Source organism: Amblyraja radiata, chromosome 4 (genome assembly GCF_010909765.2).
Source record: "Amblyraja radiata isolate CabotCenter1 chromosome 4, sAmbRad1.1.pri, whole genome shotgun sequence".
In the NCBI taxonomy this organism is placed as follows: Eukaryota; Metazoa; Chordata; class Chondrichthyes; order Rajiformes; family Rajidae; genus Amblyraja; species Amblyraja radiata.
In genome coordinates, this window is record NC_045959.1 from 83,852,185 (window position 1) to 83,864,471 (window position 12,287).

A 12,287-nucleotide genomic window follows, 5' to 3' on the forward strand; every position below is an offset into this window, starting at 1 on the left:
AAAGATTTAGACTTCTGCAATAACATGTTTTCTGTCAGGACCTGCACTCTGCAGATGAGCAAGTCACCTTGGCATACCTTGTGAAATTATCACTCTATGGGGATTTTCATTCCCGAAGGACACCAATATACTCTTTACGGCATGAATACCAGAACTCTTAGCCACCCCCCACCACCGCCCTCCATTAACACACACAACCTTCCCCCTGGCATATATCCCATTGACCTACACTTGAGAGTTCCTTTGAGTGATTCTGGGAGCTCTGTCCTTGCCCTAAGCAACCACCAACTCTCTTATGACAGCCAAGGTGTGCAAGTCTGCCGGGTGCCCGTAACACAGAGAGAGCATCTTTAAGGGCTGTCACATTCTCTGGTTGCTGCATGATAATATTTCAGGAAATTTCATTTGGCTTCAACCCAGAACAGCACAGTTCCATTTTTGTACCTTTTCCTGCATGCATACCGCACTAATGTAATTTCAAAGAACATAGTTTAGTTTATTGTCATGGGTACAGTGAAAAGCTTTTTGTTGCGTGCTGTCCAGTCAGTGGAAAGACCATATATTATTACAATCGAGCCGTCCACAGTGTCCAGATATATGATAAAGGGAATAATGTTTAGGGCAAGATAAACTCCAGTAAGTCCAATTAAAGATAATACAGTACAACATAGGAATGGGCCCTTTGGCTCATAAAGTTTGTGCCAAAAATGACGCCACGACCAACACTCCTCTACCTGCACATAATTCCTATCCCTCCATTCCCTGCATATCCATATGTCAATCCAAAAGTCTCTTAAAAGCCACTATCATATCTGTATCCACCACCATCCATGGCAGCACATTCCAGATATTCACCACCTGTTATAAAAATCTTGCCCCGCACATCATCTTTAAACATTGCGCCTCTCACCTTAAAGCTATGCCCTCCAGTATTTGATATTTCTATCCTAGAAAAAAGATTCTGACCGTCTACGCTTTTTATGCCCCTCATGATTTCATGTACTCTATCAATTCTCCCCGTAACCTGCACCATTCCAGAAAAAAAACAATAAAAACCTGTCCAATCTCTCCTGTAATCCCTCTAATCCAGGCATCGTTCTCTGCACACTTTCCAAAACCTCCACATCTTTTCAGTAATAAGGTTAGCAGAACTGCAAGCAATACTCCACATGCGGTCTAACTAAAGTCATAGAATCGCACAGCATGGAAACAGGCCCACTTGCCCACACCGACCAACATGCCCCATCTACAATGGTCCTACCTGCCTGCGTTTGGACCATATCCTTCTAGACCTGTCCTATTCATGTACCTGTCCAAATGTTTTTTTTAAATGTTGTGATAGTACCTGCCTCAACTACCTCCCCCAGCAAATCACTCCATATACCTATCACCCTCTGTTAATAAAAGTTGCCCCTCAGGTTCGTATTAAATCTTTCCCCCCTCACCTTCCCTTTAAACAAACATTATAATTATTATCATCATTACAAAATATTGACCAATATTGTTGCGTTTATTTAAATACAAGCAAACAGCTCGGGTGTTATCACTACGCACAGAACAAGAAATGGATGCAATCCAATTTTTAGGTAAAAGGTACATAGAGAACAGAATGTCTTGGCTCAAAGATAAAAGATAAACTACAGTATATATTTGAGCACAACATTTCTGTTCTTGATGTATCCATGTGTATGACGAACAGTTAATATTTCATACTTTGATAACTGAAATGCTTTTAAACTCATTTATATCGATTTATCTGGATAGAAGTGATATGTGCCTGTTTTGTGCCACGTAAATAAAAAGTCTGAAACATTCAGAACACCAGCTTAAAGTCTCAACTGGCAGAAAGTTGATTGCCTTGTCAAATAAACTACTAGCTCTTTTAGATATGCCTTTTATGTTTGCTGAATGCATTCATGAAGATATTAGTGACCTGAAAAAGAATACGATCTATTTTCAAACATTACATCTGGCAGATTACAATCAGCTCTTTCCAGAGCAGATGTGGTTACCTACAGTTGAAAGGAAGTCTGAAGCAGGGTCCTGACCCAAAACCCAGCCTCTCAATATGGGATTCCATTACATCTACGATACTTTGTAATAATAAACCTACAGCTAATAACCATGTAGAAACAAGGAACTGCAGATGCTTGCTTTCAAAAAAGTACACAAAGTGCTTGAGTAACTCAGCGGGTCAGACAGCATCCCTGAAAAACATAGATAGGTGACGTTTTGGGTCAGGACCCTTCTTCAGACTGATTGTGTGCGGAGAAGAAAGCTGGCAGAGAGAAGAGATAAGTAAAGTGGCAGGTGATAGGTAGAAACAGGTGAGGGGAGTATTTGATAGGCAGATTATTGGAACAAAAACCAGAGTTTAAAACAGAAAGTGTAATATAAAAGGATTGAAGAGCTGCGATTTGCAAAGTTGGAGAAAGGAATCTGGGTGGAGGGGGTGGCGAGAAATAAGTTTGGGTGCAGAACGGCTATTGCCTAATCAAAATCTATCAACTTAGTTTTGACATTTTAAATTGTTGTAGGATCCGCGTGAAATGTATCCTGATTACACACCCATTTAGTTCGACCCGGATTTTATGTTTATTCCATCTGGTTCTGAACGACACTAACCAAAGGAAATAGTTTCATTATCAAATCTTTCAGAGAAGAAATAGGTGGCATGGTGGTGTAGCGGTAGAGTTGCGGCATTACAGCATTGGAGACCCGGGTTCGAGACTAACTACGGGTGCTGTCTGTACGGAATTTGTACGTTCTCCCTGTGACAGCGTGGGTTTCCTCCCTCACTCCAAAGACGTACAGGTTTGTAGGTTAATTGGCTTTTGTAAAAACTTGTAAACTGTCCCTAGTGTATCTTGTGTAACAGGGATCGCTGGTCGGCGAGGAATCGGTGGGCCAATGGGTCTGTTTCTGCACTGTGTCTCTACACTAAACTAAACTAATGATCTTCCACAGACATCACTGTTTCATAATTTATTAAAGGACATTAATCATTCCTTACATTTGACTGTTTCCAATGAGTGGCAGCATTAAATTGGGAAGCGTGCCAAGACACATTCACAAAATGGGATTGACTGTGTAGCTGTGGAGATACATTTTTGTGGAAACAAGAAACTGCAGATACTGGTTTACAAATAAAAGACACAAAGTGCTGGAGTAACTCTAGGTCAGGCAGCATCTGTGGAGAACATGGATAGAGTCATAGAATGATACAGTGTGAAAACAGGCCCTTTGGCCCAACTTGCCCACACCGGCCAACATGTCCCAGCTACACTAGACCCACCTGCCCACATTTGGTCCATATCCCTCCAAATCTGTCCTATCCATGCACCTGTCTAACTATTTTTTAATATTGGGATAGTCCCAGACTTAACTACCTCCTCTGGCAACTTGTTCCATACACCCACCACCCTTTGTGTGAAAAAGCTACCCCTTAGATTCCTATTAAATTTTTCCCCTTCACCTTAAACCGATGCCCTCTGTTCCTTGATTCACTTACTCTGGGCATGAGACTCTATGCATCTACCCGATCTATTCCTCTCATGATTTTCTACACCTCTATTAGGTCACCCCTCATCCTCCTGCGCTCCAAGGAATAGAGTCTGCCGCTATAAGGCAGCAACTCTATCGCTGTGCCACCATGAAGTACCTTAGCTTGCACCTTTCCCTCCACCCTCCCACTGCCTGTGGTACAACTCACACATCTCAAACCACAAACAGCTCATTTCCTTGTCAAACCACTCAGATTACTGAAGTGTTATTTTTGGTTTTCAATCAAGAAAATAGCTGGGTTGCAAAATCAGACCATGTGAAAAAATGAACTTGCATTTAGGAAAGGCAGCAAATACCTTTGGTAGGCTAACCCAGCAGGCATTGAAGAACAGGACCCTCACAAAGATGTGCTGGTGCTGAAGATGGTCCAGAAGAGGTTTACGAGAATGACCCCAGGAATGAGTTGGTTAACATACCATGCGCGTTTGACGGCAATGGGCCTCTACTTGCTGGAGATTAGAAGGATGAGGGGAGACCTTATTGAAACTTACCAAATAGTGAAAGGCCTGGAGAAAGTGGATGTGGAGATAATGTTTCCACTTGTTTCCACTAGTGGGAGAGTCTAGGACCAGAGGCCATTAGCCTCAAAGTAAAAGGACTTTCCTTTAGGAAGGAGATGAGAAGGAATTTATTTAGTCAGAGGGTGGTGAATCTGTGGAATGCCACAGAAGGCTATGGAGGCCAAGTCAATGGATATTTTTAAGGCAGAGATAGATTCATGATCAGTAAGGGGGTCAGGGGTTATGGGGAGAGGGCAGGAGAATGGGGTTGAGAGGGGTTGATGTAGACTCAATGGGCCGAATGGCCTAATTCTGCTCCTACCATTTATGAATCAAGACCAAGCTAACTGTCTACAAAGTGTGTGTCTTGAGCACATTATTGTACAGCAATGAAGCTTGGGCGACTTACCTATATCAAGAATGGAAACAGAATAATTTTCATTTCCTCTGCTTTCGTTGCATCCTACGAGTTTCTTGGCAGGATAAAATCACCAATGAATCTGTCCTCTCCCTGACCAACAAGCCTAGCAATCTTCAAGCCGAAGAGTCACTATTGGCTTGGACACGTAACAGGATGGAAAAAGGACGCACCCCAAAGATGTGCTAGACAGCGAGGTCACCAACGCTCAGAGACCAAGAGGGAGACCAAAGCTTTACTACAAGGATATGATTTAAAGATATAGGAACATTTTAACATTGGCACTGACAACTGAAAAGCTGCTGCTGAGGGGGGGGGGGGGGGGGGGGGGGGGGGGGGGGGGAGGACCTCCAGGTGAGGAGGTACTTCTTTAGTCAGTGGATAGTTAATCTGTGGAACATTGGCACAGAGGGCTGTGGAAGCCAAGTAAGTGGATATTTTTAAGACACACAGACAAATTCTTGATTGGAACAGGTGTTAAGGGTTATGGGGCGAAGGCAAGAAAATGGGATTTGGAGGCAGAGATCAGCCATGAATGAATGGCAGAGTAGACTCTAGTGCTAGAACTTGTGCGAGTATGAAGCACCATGATAGCATATGGTTCAAGACCTTAGTGACCAGGTATCAGCACCACAAAATGGTCAATGGCAACAGCAACACATTCCCCAATCCAACAGCCACAGACAACTTCACTTGTGGAAGCTGTGGGAGGGTCTGCCTGTCAAAGATACGTCTAGTCAGCCACAGCAGGAAATACAACCACTGATGAAACATTCCCCTCTCCAAGCGGGACAACGTCAAAGCCGCACCATCATCTCTGGACGGATGCTAACTAACTAACCAACATGGCAAAGTCAGCCACTGAGTGGATCCACACTTTTGTGCTCCTCTCACTAAAGTTGTTATTACCTGTTAATGGTCTTGTAAATACAAACTTCAGTGGGAGTGAATAAGTAATGATTAATGAGTAAAACTAGCAATAATTTAGAAACAAAGAACTTGTAATCGTTACATCAAAGATTAACACAAAGTGCTGGAGTAATTTAGTGGGTCAAGCAGCATCTCTGGAAAAGGATAGGTGACATTTCGGGTCAGGACTGGTCTGAAGAAGGTCCCCGACCCAAAACATCACATCCATTTCTTCCAGAGATGCTGCCGGACCCGCTGAGTTACTCCAACACTTTGCATTCCATCTTGAGTATATCTAGCAACCTATTTGATCGCCAGCATTAATGCAAGACTAAGGACAATGTGTCTCTCTGTCAACATGAAAGATTGAACTGTATCAACTATCTAAATGAACTTTAATTTAATAAATACAAACAATATATTTAGCTATCCCCATGGAGGCCATAACATTGTGTCCTAAAGTGCCTGAGATAGAATTATAAATTACGCTGACCTGAAATGTTATTGCATCCTCACTCACCAATCCAAACTTTAATACCTGCAGCCTCTGCCAACTCAACAGCCACCTTCCAATGTGTAGGAAGGAACTGCAGATGCTGGTTTATATCAAAGATAGACACAAAATGCTGGAGTAACTCAGCGGGCCAGGCAACATATCTGGTGAAAAAGAACGTGAGGTTTTGGGTCGGAACCCTTCTTCAGCCCTCTTCCAGTGATATGCAGCTATGTAGTTAAACCGCAAGATGCAGTGTTGGCCTGCAATTGTTCATCATGTCCCAAGACACCCATCAGTCATGTTCCAGTGCCTTTCACTTCCTCACTCAGTCCATAATTGGGCTAAGGAATGCATTATCGTCTGCATCGTATGAAAGGGAAAATACTCAGACAGGAGCCATAGTAATTAACATAGAAACATAGAAAATAGGTGCAGGAGTAGGCCATTTGGCCCTTCGAGCCAATACTACCATTCAATATGATCATGGCTGATTGTCCAAAATCAGTACCCCGTTCCGGCTTTTTCCCCATATCCCTTGATTCCCTTATCCCTAAGATCTAAATCTAACTTTCTCTTGAAAGCATCCTGTGAATTGGCCTCCACCGCCTTCTATGGCAGAGAATTCCACAGATTCACAACTCTCTGGGTTAAAAAGTTTTTCCTCATCTCTGTCCTAAATGGCCCCCTTATTCTTAAACTGTGACCCCTGGTTCTGGACTCCCCCAACATCGGGGAGTCCAGAACATTTTTCCTGCATCTATCCTGTCCAATCGTCTAATAGGTTAACCTGACATCTTAATTGCCCGAGTACTGAAGTTGTATTAAACACACTGCTGGATGTACTTGTCAGAGGCAGCATCAACAGAGGGACATCAGTGATCAGATGGCATTTTGGGTCGGGAGCCTTCATTACAGACCAGCTTCATTGTGGTCAACCAGTAACATCTTCCCATCCATATTTGTCCCTCCCTCACTGGAGTTGCAATTACTTGCTAATGGTCTTGTAAATCTAAAAAGGACATATTTTTTTAAAGCACATTTTAAGATTTCAAGACAGACTCAAAGTGCTGGAGTAACTCAGCTGGTCAGGCAGCATCTCCGGAGAAAAGGGTGGGTGACGTTTCGGGTCAGGACCCTTCTTCAGATTCTCAAGGTCTACAGAGGGTAGAAGGCCGTCCGGGGGAGTCCAAGAGGAGGAGACCAGTGGAGATGGGAGAAGGGTTCATCACTGGATGGTGAGGACTCCTTCCCATAGAAAAATGCACGGAGGCAGAGGCGACATTATTTTTGAAACGCAGTAAACGTTGGTACAGGAAAGGAGGAGGCAAATCTGTACATAGCAAGGTGTTAATACAAATAAAATAATGAATAAATAATAGGTACATTTTGTGATTTGGTCAAGGATTAAATATTGGCCTGAACAGAAACAGAATGGCCTGAATAGAAACAGAAAATGCTCGAAACCCTCAGCAGGTCAGGCAGCATCTACGGGTAGAGAAACTGAGTTAATGTTTCAGGTTGGAGACCATTAATCTTTTCAGAGATGTGTGTTTCAGCATTTTCTGTATTTTTTTCAGACTTCTGGCATTGGCATTTTTACCAAGGATAATTTGTGACAGTGAAATTGGACCTTTGTGTCTATCTTAGAAAACAGCTGATAGAGCTGCTACCTCATAGCCCCACAGACTCAGACTCGATCTTGACTTGGATGCTGTCTGTGTGGAGTAGCACGTTCTACCTGTGACCTTGTGGGTTTCCTCCAGATGCTCCGGTTTCCTACATCCCAGAGATGTACAGGTTTGTAGATTAATTGGCCTCTGTACGAAAAAATGCCCCAAATGTGTAGGGAGCAGATGAGATAGTAGGATAACAAAGCACTAGTGTGAACGGATGATCGATGGTTGGCATGGACTCAGTGGGCAGAAGGGCTTCTTTCTATGCTGCATCTCGAAACTAAACTAAATCAGCTGTTATAATGCTGCATCCGTCTATATTTTGTCCTCAAAGCTCTGGAGTGGGTCCTAAATTGCAACCTTCTGTCTCTAAGGTGAGAGAACAATCACCTAAGCCATGATAGCAAAAACATTCACACCCCAATAAATTTTACTTAGCTTCTCAAAATGTTGTTTCTGCTTCAATGTGTATTGTACCATTTCTAAATTGTCTAATATAAGTTACTTAATGAATGTATTTGTTGTTTCAAGCTAATGTTCCAATGCTCTGCGCAACACACTATGACCTCCTAACCAGGAGTGTTCAATCTTCACCAAGTAATTAGAGAAGTGTTTGTAATCTGTCTGATGGACACACTCCCCCAGAAAAAGCGATACATCATAATGAAGTATCCATGGACCCCCTTTTTCTCAAGAACCGAGCTACGGAGAAAAAATGCTAGACAGCTGGGAACAGGTCACCACAAATTAACACTCTTTTGATAAATTATCAGATGTCCTTCTTGTTATCTGATTAACTGGATATGCACCTCTTGCAGCTTCCCTCCCTAATCCAAACTTCCTCTACGATTCTGCCCATTTACTTTTCCTGGCTTCCACCCCTTCCTCCCCTCATTCTTTCCAAACTCACTGTCATCTCTGCGATCCACCTTTCAGTATCTCAACTTTAATTCCACCAAACTGAATACCACGGAATTCCCTTTTTGGCTCCCATGTTAACATTCTCCTCAAGTACAGAGTACATTGGTGTTAAAAAAGACTCGCAACATCACTTCCCACCATCTTTGCTAACAACCGATCTGCCACAAACCTTTTCTTTCTTCTCTAAAGAGATGCTGTTGCTTCCCAAATCCATCCACTTCCTTCCTGGAACTTGACTCTGTGAAACATTTTTCCAACTTGCAATGACACAGAAGAAGGCCATTCATCCCATTAGGTCCATGTCATCTCGCAGAAGAGCAATCCTTTAGACTTTAGAGATACAGTGCCCTTCAGCCCACCAAGTCCGCGGCAACCAGTGATCACTCCATACACTAGCACTATCCCACACCCTAGGGACTATTTAGGATGTTACCAAAGCCAATTAACCTACAAACCTGTACGTCTTTTGAGTGTAGGAGAAAACTGGAGCACCTGGCGAAAACCCCATGCGGTCGTAGGGAGAACATGCAAACTCTGTACAGAAATCGAACCCTGGTCTCTGGCGCTGTAAGGCAGCAACTGTACTGCTGCGCTACTGTGCCACCCTTGGAGACACATGCTGCTGTTTCTCAAATCCATTCACTTCCTTCCTGGAATTCCATGTCAGAATGATTCTAATTCCATTCAGTTTAGTTTCAGGCAAACCAACAATCACCCAGTTCACTAGCTCTATGGTACAGCCGAGGGACAAATTGCTGACGCCAATTAACCTACAAACTCGCATGTCTTTGCCATGTGGGACGAAAATGGAGCACTTGGAGAAAACCCACGTGGTCACAGGGAGAATGTGCAAACTCCGTAATGACAGCACCCATAGTCAGGATCGAACCCCAGTCTCTGCCACTGCTAGTCAGCAACTCTACTGCTGTGCCACTGAGCCAGCCTTGGCATTTCACATGGACTTTCTAATTCCATGTGTCAAAATACTGAAATGAGCTTTATTGAAGTCACAAATTATATCATCAGTGATGACAATGAATAGTAACCATTCCTTCCACAGGCTACTTAAAGTGTCTGCACATGATGCTTTTCTAGTGAACAACACTGTTTGTGGCGATGCCCCAAGACTCTGGGTCATCCAAAACTGTGCTGCTGTGATTTACAATTGTACCAAGACTCACGCACCACGTTTTGCTCCTAACTCATGCTTGCTCCAGGTTGAACACTCTTACCAAACTTTTCCTTCAGTTTCAGCACAAACCCTTTAACTGTCTGAGACCACCGTGGTCAGTAGCACCCTTTATTTTAGTGTCTCCATTGACAACTCTGCCTTCAGCCACCAAGGCCGAAGCTCTGAAAGTCTGTCGAGATTTCTCCATTTCTATTTCCTGCTAAGCATTAGAGCATCTCTTCTTGACCAAGCCTCTGTGTTAATTTGTCTTTATGCAGCTTAGAGCAAACATTTATTCAGCAACACTGTTATGGAGTGCTATTTCAAAAGGGTATTATCCATATGCACGTTGTTGTGCGAGGCGAGTCAAATAGAAAAATAAAAACATGCTTATACTTCATACTTATCGCATTAGTCATAGAGTCATGGAGTGATACAGTGTGGAAAACAGGCCTTTCGGCCCAACTTGCCCACATCAGCCAACATGTCTCAGCTACATTAGTCCCATCTGCCTGTGCTTGGTCCTTATGCCTCCAAACCTGTCCTATCCATGTACCTGTTTCTTAAACGATGGGATAGTCCCAGCCTCAACTACCTCCTCTGGCAGCTTGTTCCATACATCCACCACCCTTTGTGTGAAAAAGTTACCCCTCAGATTCCTATTAAATCTTTTCCCCTTCACATTAAACACTATGTCCTCTGGTCCTTAATTCCCCTACGCTGGGCAAGAGCCCATTCTTCTTAATTCTTGGCTTGCAAACTGCACGTGATTAAAGGCAGAGGTGTACGGAGTTTATAATGTCAAGACAAGTAAACATTAGAGGTGACACCATGCCAGGTTATGGGAGGGAACAAAGAAGGGACGCGATCCAAAACGTCATCTACCCATGTCCTCCAGAGATGCTGCCTGACCTGCTGAGTTACTCCAGCACTTTGTGTCTATCATGCCAAGCTAAGTCATCCACTTATAGGAAAACCTTCTCCCCAAATCATGGCATCTTTCTGAAAACTGAAATAATCTTGCTTCCCTTTAAACACAGACTATTCCAACAGTTATTATTTATGTGAACAGAGTTTTTTTTCCCGCCTCCAAGCATCAATCTTAACATTAACATTGCTATGCTTTCACGTTACGGTTGCAGCTTACCTCTAGGTAATCTTTGGCTTTTTAAAATCTGTTACACTTTGTTAAAATCCTCTCAAGCCTCCTTCTCCCAAAACTGAAAAGCTTGACTTGTTCATTCTTTGCTCTTAACTCAGCCTCACCGTCAGAAGCCAGTGGGAGATCAAGCCAATAGAATGCAGTAAGACGCAAAGCTTGCCTCTGGGCCAAGCGTGCATTAGCATAAAGTAGGGGAACAGATGTGCTCACAGAACAGCCCTAGAAATGCAGCCCTAAACGGAATATGTGCTCAGCACAAAGAGAAAAACCGTCCCACCGCGCTTCCTGCCAGCAAATTAAAAAGCAATGTGTCAGGAATCACATTGAAAATTTAACTGATTTCAAATCAACTGTATCCTTCAACAGACTAGCAATGGCGATAATGTATCAACCAGCACGAGGGGAAAATTCTCTCTCATTACTTTAGAGATACAGCACGGAAAGAGGCCCTTCAGCCCATCGAGTCCGCGCCGACCGGCAATTACCCCGTAAACACAAGGGACAATTTACAATTTTACTGAAGCCAATTAACCGACAAACATGTACATTTTGGGGGGGTAGGAGGAAACCAGAGCACCCAAGGAAAACCCTCGCGGTCATGGGGAGAACCAACAAACTCCGTACAGACAACACCCCTCGTCGGGATCGAACCCAGGACTCTAGCGCCGTAAGGCAGTAACTTTAACCGCTGTGCCACCCCATCGTTCAAGAGTACCGGCAAAGATCTGCTGACGTCTACACTGCTTTTAGTGGTGGCCTCTGTTGAGGAAATGCAGCTCAATTTATATAGATATAAACATGTCAGAAAGCCATTTATAAAAACTAGCGGAGCAGGAGGCATTGAGACAATTACATCACAGTCTGCCACTGGGACATATAAGCCCCGTCAAAAACATTCCATGCAGATACCCAAAAATACAAGCTCCAATGTCTGGACTAAATTAGGCTTCCATGTTTGAAAGCATGCACTATAGTTGTATTTCCAGATCTTATGTCATTTCCAATACTTATTTTCCTGTCGTGCAATGCTGCAAGTTTAATTATGATTTCACCTGCAAATTCAAATCCAGTTCAGATTGAACAGGTGTCCTTGAGGAAGTACAAGTTGTCATGGGAACACAAGGTGAAAAACAAGGAACTGCAGATGCTGGTTTATTAAAAAAGACACTAAGTCTGGTTGTGTTCTAGTGATATGCAGCGAATAGAGAGAAATGGGTTATGTGCAGATAGATACAGTAAGGGGGGGGGGAGAGAGGAAATCAGGAATCACTTGAAAATAGAGAAAGCTTGAAAGGTTTGAATCTGCTTAAACGAAACATGAGGTGCTGTTCCTCCAATTTGCGTTTGACCTCACACTGATAGTAGAGGAGGATAGGGCAGAAAGGTCAGCAGGGGAATGGGAATGGGGAGTTGAAATGTTTGGCAACCGGGAAACTGCGTAGGCCAAGGCAGGCTGAGCGCAAGTGTTCAGCG

At 43.4% G+C, this 12,287-nt stretch overlaps 1 protein-coding gene across 5 annotated transcripts in view; it reads right to left on the reverse strand.

Annotated features, from left to right (window-relative positions):
* The window catches only part of arhgap28 (Rho GTPase activating protein 28), a 189,788-nt gene that overhangs the window by 96,191 nt on the left and 81,310 nt on the right, over positions 1-12,287 (reverse strand). The window contains exon 1 of one of the 5 annotated variants that reach the window (XM_033019875.1): positions 10,800-10,942. The exons of the other annotated variants lie outside the window; for them this stretch is intronic. The gene's annotated coding sequence lies outside the window, so the exon portion shown is untranslated. Of the gene's footprint in view, positions 1-10,799; positions 10,943-12,287 lie in introns of those variants that run through there. 5 annotated transcript variants of the gene reach the window in all.